The sequence below is a fragment of the Dipodomys merriami genome, unplaced genomic scaffold (genome assembly GCF_024711535.1).
Source record: "Dipodomys merriami isolate MVZ:Mamm:240054 unplaced genomic scaffold, mDipMer1.0.p SCAF_3, whole genome shotgun sequence".
Lineage (NCBI taxonomy): Eukaryota > Metazoa > Chordata > Mammalia > Rodentia > Heteromyidae > Dipodomys > Dipodomys merriami.
The window spans coordinates 42,645,294-42,658,396 of NW_027204492.1; positions in this window are offsets into that span (position 1 = coordinate 42,645,294).

The following is a 13,103-nucleotide window of genomic DNA, read 5'->3' on the forward strand; positions in this document are numbered from 1 at the left end:
GTTTGCAGAAAAGGGGCGGTTAGGAAATTCTAACATTTCCAGCTCAAAAACCCCATCCGAGTCACAGCACCATATGTAAGGTATATTAAATAGGTAGGTTTCCTTAGGTAACCGATGAAGAGAATACTACAAGCTATTCAGGCAGGAAAAGAAGTTTATTTACTGAACTGCTGTTTCCCCCCCACACACACCTTGCATGGTGGAGAGGCATGGCTGAAAAAGAAATAGGGGGAAGACCTACCTCTGGGCCAGGAATTATCTAGGCCAGGGACAGGAAGAGGTGTGGCCAAGTGGGGGAAAGGTGTGGTCACACTGGATCTGGATGTGACCTCAAGGTCTGAGACCCTCCTAAGGTCAGATGGGAAGCATGTGACCAGAGGTGACCTAGCAGGAGGGGAAGGTGACTGCTTCCAGGTCTGCCAGTTACCTAGGTAACAGATACTGGGCGGAAACTTAGCTAAGAGGGAGGGAGGTGTCCCTGTTCAGATCTTACAAGTACTAGAATACACAACACCAAACAAAAACTCAAAACCTAAATTTTTTATAATTCTTCCTATTTTTTAAATTTTTATTGTGAAAATACTGTACAGAAGGGTTACAATGACATGAGCAAGGTAATGAGTACATTTCTTATCAAGCATTGTTGCCTCCTCTTTTGTTTCCCCTTCCCATCCCTTCCCATCACCCCCCCATCCCTTCCCCCCCCCCGCGTGCCAAAGTTGTAAAGTTCGTTTTTCGACATAATGTCTTGTACATCGCATTGTTGCAATGGGTCCACCTGTATCCCTATTTAAACAATTGGTTTTTTCCCTTCCCCTCCACAAATTATACCAACATCAAGACTTAAAGAGAAACTTCTCTGAAGAAGAAAGAAGGATGGCCAATAGACACATGAAGAAATGGTTGACCTCCCTAGCCATAAAAGAAATGCAAATCAAATCAACATTGAGATACCACCTCACCCCAGTTAGAATGGCTATAATCAAGAACTCTAATAACAACAGATGCTGGAGGGGATGTGGACAGAAGGGAACCTTACTGCATTGTTGGTGGGAGTGTAAACTTGTTCAATCACTTTGGAAAGTAGTATGGAGGTTCCTCAAAAGACTCCACATAGAGCTCTCCTATGACCCAGCAATCCCACTTTTGGGCATTTACCCAAATGATTACAAACAAGACCATACTAAAGCTACCAGCACAACTATGTTTAGTGCAGCATTATTTACCATAGCTAAGATATGGAACCAACCCAGATGCCCCTCAGTAGATGAATGGATCAAGAAAATGTGGTATATATACACAATGGAATTCTATGCCTCCATCAGAAAGTATGACATTGCCCCATTTGTTAGGAAATGGAAAGACTTGGAAAAAATTATATTAAGTGAAGTAAGCCAGGCCCCAAGAAACATAGGTCCCCTGGTTTCCCTTATTTGCAATATCTAGTATATGTCTGAGACAAGCAGAAATGGTCAGATAAGTTGATGTTAGGTGAAATGAACCCCAATATAAAGACTCAAATGTTTTTTCTTTCTTGCTATTGTTTATAACATATTTATAAGATATTTCTTTGTTGCTTTGTCCCTCCCCCATAGTATAACCCCTGTTTTCAAAACCTAAAATTTTTTACACCATTTGTGTTAGGTTTTTAAAGAAGAGGTGACCAAGTAAGAACCACACCCTGCATGTGGTATTCAGTTAAGAGGTAGGTTTATTCAGTAGACTGGCTGGCACTAGGCCAGGTTGGCACTCCACGTGGTTGGCAAAGACCTGGCAAAGACCTGGGAAAGAGAGCATCTGGTCCTAGGCCAGGCCTTATCTAGGGTAGGGGCAGGGAAAGGTGTGGCCACATTGAATCCAGATGTGACTTCTTCCAGGTGTGCCAATTGCCTAGGTAATGCAGGTACTGGGAGGAGACTTTGCTGTGAAGAGGGTGGAGTCTGCTCACCATCCTGGAGTGGACCTTACAAGAGACACACAGCTCCTTGTGCTGTTGGGATATTTATATGCTAAAGGCAGGGGGTTCTGGTTTTAAAGTTATGCAGAGCTGGGTTCTTTGTCTTTGCTCTAATCACACATGGAGTTATTTTCTGAGTATCAAGGTACTAATACATTCTGCCGTAAAACAGATCCTTATCCTTGAGACCATGAGGCTCTATGCTATCGCATTTTGGGGTAGGTGGGAAAGCATTTTTCTCAGGAAGGCATACATAAATGCATCCCTCAGGAATCACTACATCCTGTTATGTCTCTTTGAAGCAAAGATATCATTACTAAGTTTCTAAATACCACATTTCTGAGTTGCCTTCACTAGGCCTCAGTTTCCTTAAGTTACCCTCAATTTCCTTAAGCTATCCTTTTTTTCACTACAACATGACTTAAATATGGTGTATTATCATTTCTATTCACTAAGTGATGTCTTGGGTGACACAGTCACTATACGGAAATATTTATATTGTATTCCCTGTCCTCATATTATAATCTGTTATTTCCTTTGGGATTGGCATCATATTTGAAAAGAATTTGAAGTACAAATACTGGAACTGATCCTATAAGTCATCTATACTGTATACTTTAATAATATGGAGGTACATTAGTAAAGATCTATGGAGTAAGTGTAATATGGGTTCTGGAAAGGGAAAATATGGTTTAATTTTGTGATAGAAAAATATTTTGAAAAATGAGTTTATCAGCTAAGTTTTTGTGACTTTAGTGGTCTTGTGAAAGTCATATTTGGGGTATCCTGTGATCAATGTCTTTAACAGTGAAAAGTTTATGGCACGGTATGTGGTCACATGGGGTTGAATATGCACTTGGAAGAGCAATCTTCTCTTATGTTTTAAATTCTAATCTTGGTAAAGAAGGGCAAAAACACCTTATTACTTCATTGCTGTTTTAGTGTAGAAAAGAGAGGAGAGCCTCTAGTTGTGAATATAAAGATGCCATATCTATAATCTAGGAAGGGAGATAGTGTTCTTAAGAAATAGATACATAGCTTTTGACCAGTTAAGATGATGTTAAGGGAAATGAACCCCAAGATAGGGACACAAGTGGTTTTTTCTTTCCTGCTATTGTTTCTAATGTATGTATAATGTACCATGTGAATTTTTGTTTCTTTATATGTTCCTCCCCCATGGTATAACCCCTGTTTTCACTGTATTTGATGCCGGTACCCTGCATCTTGTATATACACTTCTCTAATTTATGGAGGGGAAGGGAAGAAACAAAATGCTTAAATAGGGATACAGGTTGACCCATTGTAACAATGAGATGTACAAGACATTGTGTAGAAAAACAAACTTTACAATTGGGGGGGGGAGGGAGCATTGTAGTTGTGGAGGTGGGAGGGAAGGGATGGTAGAGGAAAAACAAAGGAGGAGGCAACTATGCTTGATAGGAAATGTACTCATTAACTTGTTCATGTAACCCCTCTGTACAGTATTTTTACAATAAAAAACATATTAAAAATAGCTACATATTGGTTTGATAGGGACTTAGGTGAACTCTCAGTAGGTAGTTGTTAAACTGGATTCCAATTTGTAGTATAATAATAACTAATAACTTCATTTCAGAGTGTTTAAACCTCTTGAGTATATCTCTTCTAAAAATCAAATGAGTATCAGGACTACTCTTGTTGATAATAGCTCCAGTATGCCTCCTGATGCCACTAGTATCAATGGAATTTACCAGGTGGTATTTCATTGAAATAACCTAATCCTTAAATTATCTTTCTTTACAATTCTGGGCATTTTAGAATCAAGGTAGATGAAATTTAGGCTAGTAAGTAAGGTGAAGGGGAGAGCTGAAGGGATTTATGTAAAGTCAAAATTTGTAGTTACTGAGTTAATCACTGGCACCCAGACAAGTTTCCTGAATTCACTCCAATGACCTCTCCAGCAGTCACAGTACTGTTTTTTAATACTTGTTATGTGGTACTGGGGGATATTTGGAATTGTGTAGACAGCATAGGGAAAGAGAAGAGAGTCAGGACTGGTTCTAGAGGGCCATGGACCAGAGCAGAGGCAGCCCACTTGTGCTCTGAGGTTACCCCATACATGTTCTACAGTGGGTAATCTAATGAAGATGCTCACAAGAATGCATAAACATTACATCTGCCAGTCCAGGAAAGATAGGAGTAGGCTTGAGATATGAATAGGGAAAAAGGATAAAAAAAGATGTAAAAAAAAGATGTAATAAGAATCCTGGCAAGATATCACCAGTCTTCTGTCTTGGGTCCTCTTCTCTTCAGAGAAGTCTGTTACATTCACTTCCAGCTAGTTCGAATCTTACAATAAATCTTTTACTTCTACACTGTCACTTTACATTCTATATTTAAACACCTCCTGATTGTTCAGGCCTCATACAAGATAAGGCAGCCCACTGGTTGCAGTCAGGAAGCTATACTGACAGGCCAGTTATCAAGAGGGAAACAGTCTGGGACTTTTCTCCTTGCTCTGTGCTAAGCTTTTAAGTTCTTGTGTCCTTTCCTTCAATTCTTTTTCAGATTGAGACAACAAACCCCAACCCTAGAAAACATCAGTATCTCACCTTTTAGGGTAATTTTGTGTGTGCACATGTGTAAGAATGCATTTTAGGGGTCAGAGAAAAGCTTAGTACATTGTATTATCACAAAATAGTTACAGGATAGTTACCTAATTGAGTTAGTAAAAAAAAAAAAAAGAAGAAGAAGAAGAAAGAAAAGAGCTAGATGCCAGTGGCTTATGCCTGTAATCCTAGATACTCAGGATATTGAGATCTGAGGATCATGGTTCAAAGCCAGCCCAGGCAGGAAAGTCCATGAGACTCTTATCTCTAATAAACTACTCAGAAAAAGCTGAAAGTGGTGCTGTGGCTCAATTGTAGAGCACTAGCATTGAGCTCAGGAACTGCATCCAGGCCTTGAGTTCAAGCCCTTTTGATGGGTAAATAAATAAATGAAAAAGAAAAGAAAATAATAATAATACCCCATTGTCTTTCATGTATTTTCCTATACCTGTGATTTAGAAGTTTCTCACTGAGTTTTCAAAGTAAATGATATAGAGGAATAGAACACAATACTCCTAGACAAATTAATTCTGTTGTGTAACTCATGAAAATGTGGACTATATCATGTACTTCCTCATGGCAAGGATAAGAAAGAACTTATTTCCTAGAATAATGGTCACATATCATGTATTTGAAATCATGTTAATCTATTATAGCAAAGAAACCAACCATATTCAGTACAGAAGCTGCAATTGATGTTCATAGCCATTGTAGTTTTGGATATTTCCTTTCTTACTCCATAATGCCTGTTGGCTTTTTTAAATTATCTAGACTTGTTTATTAAATACCAAAAATATGGACACTAGTACCCCTACAACCTTAAAGACTTTAAGTGTGACACAAATTTCTGTCACCCCCGCAGGATTTTTATGGAATTCTACTTACTATCTTAATGGTTATTATAGGAACCTCAGATATTTCCACTTGGATTTCCCCAGGAGGCTAATCTTTTGCTCACAAGTTAAGAAAAATCCATGGTTCCCACCACCTGCCATGTGTATCAGTTTAGTTTTATGTTTGTGGATCAGGGAAATGATAAGCAGACTAGTTCATGAACTCACTATAATGACAGTGAACATGAAATGTATCTTCAAGCATCCATGTCAATAAACTCTGTGTCCACTGGCTGGAAAATGTCTAAAGAGTTTTTCTCCAAGTGTACAATTAGCTGAGTAAATTGCCATAAGTCCCTTTGGGGAAGGACTATGAAAATTTTCACTATATAAACTAGTTGTAGAGTTACAAAGCATATAAAGCAAAGTTACAACTGGAAATTGACAATACTAAACTTGGAATTAGCAGATGTGTGTTCCATAGTCTGAACTATCGGTATCAAATAGATCACATTCTCTCTTACCATGTTTGAAACCCAATAAAAACCAGTAACTAGTTAAATGGCCCATGAGCTTTTGAATAATTTTGAGAACAAAGCCCTGTAGAAATTGTCCAGAAGCTCATCTAAACACTAAGAACAGAGTTATTTTGGCCTTAAGTATACTATTGTTTTGTCCTACTCTTGTATTGCCTTATTACCTTAATAAGACTGTTTTCATTTGTACTCTTATCATTCTTTTTCATGAGTGGAGATTCATTTCTGAAAGTAATAAAATTTCATTTTGTTCATTAACAAAAAGATAATCTTTCCTGAAGAAAAGGCTGTTGAGTGCCTCTATTAGTGAGTTCAAAGATGTAAGCATGTTTTATTCAGTACACCCACCCCCACATGTGTGTGTACACACATGCACATGTACGCACACACCATATATATTCAAGGTATATTAGACCATCTTCATAAACATAAAAATCTCAAAATCTATAATTGTACTATATTGCTTCATAATGTTTATGTAAGAAATAGACCCTGTAGCATTATCAGAAAAAATGGATTTAATGTCATTTATTCTGATATTCATTACATATAAGAGAAAAACCAGGCTTAAGATTAGTCTCATCTTGTTTGTGTGTGTGTGTGTCTTTGTGTGTGAGAGAGAGAGAATGTGGCGAGAATGTTCAGAAATGGTGAATTTTGTTTTTTTCATTGTGATGGGGAAATTGTTTAACATTGTCAATATTCATTTTACATATGTCTGTTTTCTCAGCAGTTAGAGATGGGTAGATGGGTAGATATATAGACAAAGGTAGAACATGCAGTAAAAATGGACTCAAGGAAAGTAAGTTAAGACAGATAAATTTACTGTATCTATCTTTCTTAAAGGCGGACTACAATTAGGAACTGTGTAGTGAAAACACATACATATAAGTAGGAATATCTATATGCACACATACATATGAAGATGCATATAAATATGTCAAATATACATGTATACATATATGTGTGCATACAAGTATGGACACAGATTTTTATGGCTTCTGAGCAAACAACCAGTTCCTGTAATCTTAATTATTTTAAACTAAAAATATGTGGTGCACTGAGTGTTGATAGCTCATGCCTGTAATCCTAGCCATTCAGGAGGATGAAATCTGAGGATCTAGATTCAAAAACAGACTGGGCAGGAAAGTCTTCGAGACTATAATTAACCACTCAAAGGCTAGACGTGAAGCTATGGCTTGAGTAATTGTGTTAGCCTGTAGTAAAAAAAAAAAAAAAAAAAAAAAAAAGCTCAAGAACAATGCCCAGGCATTAGTTCAAGCCCCAAGAACAGTACACACACAAACACACAAATACAGTATTACATGTGTGGGTACTTTTATTTCATGGTCACTTGAATGTAGAGAAGAGTCTCCAATGAAAATCTAGCTCTAGACACACCAGGGAGAAGAACTGATGTCTCTAAAAGCCCGAGTTGCCTGGTGATGTAAATATGAAGGATAACAAACATAACACATTAAAATCAGAAAACAAGAGGCACATGAAACAAAAGGAAGTGTGGTGGTTAAATCACTGACTCTATAATTGTGTGATTTGGGGAACAGTGTCTAGTTATATTCTCCCCTTAATCTATCAATCACAGAAGAGAAACTTCCCTGTAGTTGTAGTCCATCAGTAGAATTTATGTAGCACAGAAAACATCAAATATGATTCTAGTATAGATTTGTATATTAAATCACATGGTTAAATATTCCCTTCAGACTCTTTGTAGGCTGATACAAAATGTGTGTGTGTGTGTGTGCGCGCGCGCACGTGCACACACACACGCACAGGTGTGTATCATTTTCTGTGTCTCTGTTTCTCTCTGTGACAGGGTGAGGTTCAGAAAACATGAATGAGAAACATAAATATATATATATATATATATAGTTTTATTCTATAAGACAAATTAAGCAAGCAAAAATATATTTTTATAAAATCTCTATGATCTTTTTAAATTAAATACACATTTGAAAGGTTTTACTGTCAATATTGTACATTTTTATAACATCGGTTACTAATCAGTACACCTTATGATATAATCTAATGTTATACCTTTTTTTAATTTTTTTATTGTAAAGATACTATACAGAAGGTTACAGTTACATGAGTGAGGTAATGAGTACACTTCCTCTTGAACATTGTTACCCCCTCCATTGTTTTCCCCCTACCATCCCCTCCCTCCCCCCCCTTCCCCGAGGTTCTTTTTTTTTTTTATTGTGATTAAGTGATTACTTAATTTCCAGAAATTCACAGTATTGTGGAATAATGATGCTCATTTAAAGTCACTAGTTCATTCTAACTTTCCTGGAGCAAATTGTCTATCACAGTCTGTAATATATAACGGTGCTCACATGTTATATACCATAAATGTGATCAGCAGCATGGGGATATTTGGTAGTGGTTCAACCAGATGAGTGGGAGTTCTTTGTTTCTTAAGTCCTGTTAGTTTTGTCATATCACCTAACATTTTGGATTTATCATCCACTTATCAGGGAGACCATGTACTGTTTGTCTCTTCGTTCTTGGCTTACCTCGCTCAACATGATTCCTTCTAGCTCCATCCATTTCCCTGCAAATGCCATTATTTTGTCATTTCTAATGGCTGCATAATATTCCATTGTGTATAGATACCACAATTTTTGGATCCATTCATCTGTGGTGGGGCATCTAGGTTGTTTCCATATCCTAGCTATTGCGAACAGTGCTGCAATAAACATGGAGGTGCACGTGTCCTTGTATATTGGTTCCTGTTGTTCAGGGTAGATGCCTAGAAGTGGTATGACTGGGTCGTAAGGGAGGTCAATCTTTAGCTTTCTAAGGACCCTCCAGACTGCTTTCCAAAATGGTTGTATAAGTGTACATTCCCACCAGCAGTGTAATAGCGTTCCTCGTTCTCCACATCCCCTCCCGCATTTGTCGTTGGCTGATTTGTGGATGTGGGACATTCTGACTGGGGTAAGGTGGTATCTCAGGGTTGTCTTTATTTGCATTTCCTTCACCACCAGGGATGATGAACATTTCCTCATGTGTTTCTTTGCCATTTTTATTTCTTCATTTGAGAAGTCCCTCTTTAGTTCCCTTGCCCATTTAGTAATTGGTTTGTTAGGTTTGGGAGGGATTAGTTTCTTGAGTTCCCTGTATATACAGGATGTTAACCCCTTGTCTGATATATTGCTGGTAAATATATTTTCCCAATTAGTTGGTTGTCTTTCTAGCTTGGTTGCGATAGCTTTATCTGTGCAGAAGCTTTTTATTTTAAGTTAGTCCCATTTGTCGAGTCTCTCTCCAACTTGTTGTGACCCTGGGACTCTGTTCAGGAAGTTCCTTCCTGTGCCTATTAGTTCAAGTGTCTCTCCTACTCTGTCCTGCAGTAGTTTCAGAGATTCAGGTTTAATGTTAAGTTCTTTAATCCATTTTGAGTTGATGTTGGTGCATGGTGATAGGCTGGGGTCCACTTTTAGTTTTTCTGCATGTGGCTGCCCAGTTTTCCCAGCACCAGCGTTGAAGAGGCTGTGTTTCTTCCATTGTATGTATTTGGCTCCTTTGTCGAATATCAGCTGGCTGTAGGCCTGTGGATTTATTTCTGGATCTTCTATTCTGTTCCATTGGTCTTCGGGTCTGTTTTTGTGCCAGTACCATGCTGTCTTTGTTATTATAGCTCTGTAGTACAGTTTGAAGTTCGGCATGGATAGCCCTCCCATATTGTCTTTATCCCCTAGAATTGTTTTGGCTATTCTAGGTCTTTTGTTGTTCCATATGAATTTTTGGACTGTTTTCTGTATTTCAGTGATGTACGTCATTGGATTTTAATAGGAATTGCATTGAATTTGTATATTAGTTTTGGAAGTATTACCATCTTTACTATATTAAGTCGGCCTATCCAGGAGCATGGGAGGTCTTTCCATTTCCTAGTGTCTTCTGCAATTTCTTTCTTTAACTTTTTATAGTTCTCATTAAATAGTTCTTTTACATCTTTGGTTAGGTTAATTCATAAATATTTTATTTTTCGGGAGGTTATTGTGAATGGGGTTGCTCCCTTTATTTCCTTCTCTTCCTGTACATTATCAGTGTATAGGAAGGCAACTGATTTTTGTGGGTTTATTTTGTATCCTGCTATTTTGCCGAAGTGATTTATGATTTCTAAGAGTTTGGGGATGGAGTTTTTGGGATCGTGGAGGTATAGTATCATGTCGTCTGCAAAAAGGGATAGCTTAACTTCTTCTTTCCCTATGCGGATCCCTTTAATGTCTTTTTCTTGCCTTATTGCCCTGGCTAAGGGTTCTAGGACTATATTGAAGAGGAGCGGAGACAGTGGGCATCCTTGCCTTGTTCCTGATTTTAGGAGAATTGGTTGTAGCTTTTCCCCATTAAGTATAATATTGGCTATTGGTCTGTCATAAATGGCTTTTATTGTTTTTAGAAATGTTCCTTCTATTCCTATTTTCTCCAGAGCTTTTAACATGAATGAATGTTGAATTTTGTCAAAGGCCTTTTCTGCATCTGTGGTGATAATCATGTGATTCTTGACATTGGCTCTGTTGATATGTTGGATTACATTTATTGACTTACGTATGTTAAACCATCCTTGTGTCTCTGGGATGAAGCCTACCTGGTCATAGTGAATTATTTTTTTTATGTGTTTCTGGATTCTGTTAGCTAGAATCTTGTTAAGGATCTTTGCATCTGTGTTCATCATGGAGATTGGCCTGTAATTACTTGTTAACTGGAACTATTTTTAAATGAAGTGTTTTTCTGATCCTGAACTCCTAAATCTACAGTGATCCAACCACAGGATAGGAAACATCTCTTGAAAGTTCAGTTCCAACCAGGAAAGTTACCTGACTCGCAGCCTTTTCAGCCATTACATAGAAAATGAGCCAAACGTCCAAGTATGCATCTTGGGTCAAAGGAAAAGTTATTCATGCTTTTATAAAAAAGAAAAAAAAGGGAAAAAAGGAAAAAACTGAGGTCACAAGACATATTTGCTTCTTTATCTTAGAAAAATGGATGATCTACATGGACTTTCCTCATTTATCTCCTCTATTCCAAAGTTGAGAGCAGGATAAAATCTACTACATCTTCTTAAGTTTAGAAGTCACACATGCCACTTTTCTTCCAGCCTTAGCCACACAATAAACAAAGGTCACGTGCTAAATGATGCCACAAAATATGGTGAATTTGTGATATGACGGCCTCTCATCTCTAGGCGGTAAACAGGTTTCCACCACTGGGTTCTTGATACTGTGTTTTCTTTCAAATTTAGTTTACCATTTAAAATTGTTTTCTGGACACAGCGTCTACCTATGTAGCCCAAGCTAGCTTTGCGCTCACATCCTCCTGCCTTCACCTCTTGAGGCTAGGATTACAAGCGCATGCCACCATGCCCAGTCTGTGTTGTTTTCTTTTTAACATTCATTAAGTAAAACGCAAACATGCATACACAAGGTTAGCCACTGCACAATCTGGTCCTTCCTCAGAAGAATGAAAAACAAAAACAAATACAAAATAAAGCCTTCTGAAAAAAAGTTAACAGCTTCCTTTCCCAAGAGGAAAAAAAAAAACCCCTCCTGTGATTCAAAACTGGAATAAAAATATGTTTCGGTATAGAAACTATGGTAGATTGTTCAAACATGAAATCAACGTCAGCATCTCATCTCAATGCTTTTTTATCACAATGAACATTCAACTACAGAACTGGACCTTTGTTCTTGTGCAGGAATTCTATGTCGCAGGAAAAGCCAAGATATAGAAGTGTATAACTTTTTAGCATCTTTTCCATTTCAAATTACAAACAATATCTGGAATTTACTTCTGTAGTCACAAATGTGTTTTATCAGATATGGTAGAATAACTTGTCAGATCTGTTTTCAAGCTTGCAAAATCATTTCTTTATAATTAACCAAATTGCATTGGAAGACCCACATCAGCTGCTTTATTTCTTCCAGGAAAATCGGCAAGACAATTACATCCACAGGGCATCTCTGTGTAGAATTGGAGAAGACAACAGAGAAATTCTTGCCAAGTCCTGAGTTCAGAATTTTGAGAATATAAAAGCACCGATATCAGGGAAATGTTCTTCCTGTGTGATAAGGTTCCTCGCACAGTCCAGCAGGCCGGCCAAGCCTCTCGGCGCCCAGCGCGCACGCCCCGGGACCGGAGCCCAGCGGGCCCCAGGACGAGTCACTCCGCCATCTTCGCTCCTTCTCCTAATGTTATACCTTTTAAACAATGCAAGAACATATGAATTATCTTGTATTTTCATCATAACCCTGATTTACCACAAACTACCCATTCTTAGTTTTTTGTGGAGTTCTTTTGGTCAGTTCTAAGGTTTGAATTCAGAGCCTGGACACTGTTCTTTAGTTTTTCTGCTCAAGGCTACTGTTCTACCACTTGAGCCACACCTCCACTTCTGGCTTTTTGTGGTTTATTTGGCCATAAGAATCTTACGAATTTTCCTGCCTGGGCTGGCTGTGAACTGTGATCCTCAGATCTCTCCCTCTTTAGTAGCTAGGGTTACAGGCATATGCCACTGGTGCCTAGTCACTCTTAGTATTTTTAAATATATTCTCCATATATATTTTTTTCCCTTCCCATCTCCCACACCCCCCACCTCCTGGCCAAAGTTGTAAAGTTCGTTTTTCGACATAACAACTTATACATCTCATTGTTGCAATGGGTCCACCTGTTCCAGATAAATTTTTATGAGTGTGTGTATAATTCAAATGCTATATCTACATTTAAGTATATATTTGGGGGATATATGGCTTGAACTCCGGGCCAGGGTGCTGTCCCTGAGCTCTTTACTCAAGGTGAGTGCTCTACCATTTTAAACCATAGAATCACTTCTGGTTTCCTGGTGGTTAATTGGAGATGAGTGTCATGGGCTTTCCTGTCCAGGCTGGCTTTGAACTGTGATGTTCAGATCTCAGTCTCCTGAGTAGCTAGGATTACAGGCGTAAGCCATCAGCTTTTGGCTTAAATTTATTTTTGTTCAAAATGGATTCGCTTTACACACACTGCTATAGTTTGAATGTCCTTCCACATGTTTGTGCTAATATTTTATTGCCAATGAGATAGCACTAAAAGTGACACCTTTAGGAGGTAATTAGGTTATAAGAGCAGAGCCACCATGGATGTGTTTAGGGTACCTATAAAAAGATGTGAATGAGGATGTGAAGGGTAA